Here is a 2,084-nt window from a genome sequence, read left to right as displayed (position 1 = left end):
CACCCTGGTCCTCCGTCCACACTCACCCCGTGGTCCGGGGACTGACCACCACCCTGGTCCTCCGCGCACACTCACCTCCCGACCCCCCGAGGAGAGGAAGGCCCGACCGAGAAGGGGACTGCGATGACCAGCGCGTGGGGCCCAGGTGATGCAAGAGAGGAAGCAAACTTGCGCGCCACGACCGGAAGCGAGAGGCGATCCCTCTGCTCAACAGAACCCGGACGGCTGCACTTCCGGGCGCTGAGGCCAGGTGACGTTGAAAAAAGACTTCGGGGCGGAAACAGGGGCCGGTCATCCCAGAGGTTCCTATCTCCCACCCACCTCCACCCCCTGGGTATGGAATCCTAAAAAAACGTGGAAATGCATAGTGGCCAGAAGCAGCACTGCAATTCTTTTTTTTTTTTATTTTTTTTGCATTGCAATTCTTAAGGTGGTGGTGGTTGTTTTTATGTGCCCTCCAGTTGCCTGCAACTCATACCTACCCCATCATGTACAACAGCCCTAAAGCTTCCCCTATTCTGTGCCAATCTATCTCAGACACACCTACCCCTATGACCCCACTCACTGAATCAGTCCATCTCATTCAGGGTCTTCCTCTTCTGCGCTGTCCCTCCACCCTCCCAAGCATGATGTCCCTCTCCAAGGACAGGTCCCTCCTTACAGCATGTCCAAAGTATGTTAGATGGAGCCCCAAAATCCTTGCCTCCAAAGAGTAGCCTGGTTTAACCCTCTCCAGGTTGAACCTGTTTATTTTCTTAGCAGTCAATGGTATATTCAATACTCTTCTCCAGCACCACAGCTCAAAGGCATCAATTCTCCTTCTATCCTCCTGGGTCATTGTCCAACTCTCTGATGCGTAACAAGTGATTGCAAAAACCATGACCTCTAACAGACGCACCTTAGTCTCTAGAGAGAAATCACTGCTCTTCAGGACTTGAGAGAAGTCTCTAACTGCAGAATTTTCCCATCGCAATACATCTTTTAATTTCCTGGCTCCTGGTGCCAAGAGTGTTGTCTGTGGAGCCAAGCAAACTAAAACTGTGAACAATCACAATCTCTTCACCATCCATCCAAATGCTGCCAATCGGCCCAGTGGTGAAAATCTTTGTTTTCTTGATATTGACCATTAATCCTGACTGAAGACTGCGGTCCCTGACCTTTCACAGCAAGTTTCAGCAAGCAGGGTTGTTTCATCTGCATAATGCAGAGTGGTGATGAGTCTTCCTCTAGGCCTGATGCCACATTTCTCCTCATAGAGCCCCACCTCCCAGATAATCTGTTCTACATAAAGATTGAAAAGGTATGGAGATAGGGTTTGAATCCACCAGATGCTCTGCTGGAGAAGGAGGGGCAATCTCCTCCCGTACCACTCAGATCCAATTTGATGGTACATGCATACAAATTACGAAATGAAATTTTTTTAAAAAAGTTTGAAGTCTCTACAACAGATTCCATCTAGAAAAATTAAACGTGTGTGCATTTAGTTACCATAACGCTATCTATGTGAACCCATTTCTTGGAATTCCCCAACTCCTTCAATGAATGCAAGTTTCTCTTTGAACATAGACTCTTCCTTTTCAGCGCAAGACAGTTCCAGTACTTATGCTTATAAGCAATGTGGGAGACTTCACCCAGGCTGTTTAAACTTTCCTATGCAATAAATGAAAAAAAAAAATTGGAATATCTTTTGTGTTTTCTCCAGAATTTTCTCCTCCTACTGCTGGGCGTTTTGTGTTTTGTTTTTCCAGAGGGGAATTAGCTTTATTCACACACCAAAAACATCAGAGTCCCCACAACAGTGCAAGGCAGGGCAAGGCATGTGGTTGAGGCCAATGGTCAGTTCACAGGCTGGAGAACTTTCAGTCCTGGGGCAGGGGAGTGCCATGGAGAGCCTATGTGGAGAAATATAATCTCTTCAAGCCTACCCACCCCTTTCTGGTAACTGGAAAAGATGGTGGGCTGTTGCTACAGTCCTAATCTTCATTTTGATGGGGTGGTATGTTTGTCTTATAAGACTTGTATAAAAAGAGGGTGAAATTATAGGGTGCTATTGATAAATTCAGAATTCTCTGTATAGGTATCAA

Source organism: Elephantulus edwardii, unplaced genomic scaffold (assembly GCF_000299155.1).
Source record: "Elephantulus edwardii isolate Elephantulus edwardi_28Jun2011 unplaced genomic scaffold, EleEdw1.0 scaffold00462, whole genome shotgun sequence".
NCBI lineage: Eukaryota > Metazoa > Chordata > Mammalia > Macroscelidea > Macroscelididae > Elephantulus > Elephantulus edwardii.
The sequence above is the reverse complement of the archived record's forward strand: the minus strand, read 5'-3'. Positions refer to the sequence as shown.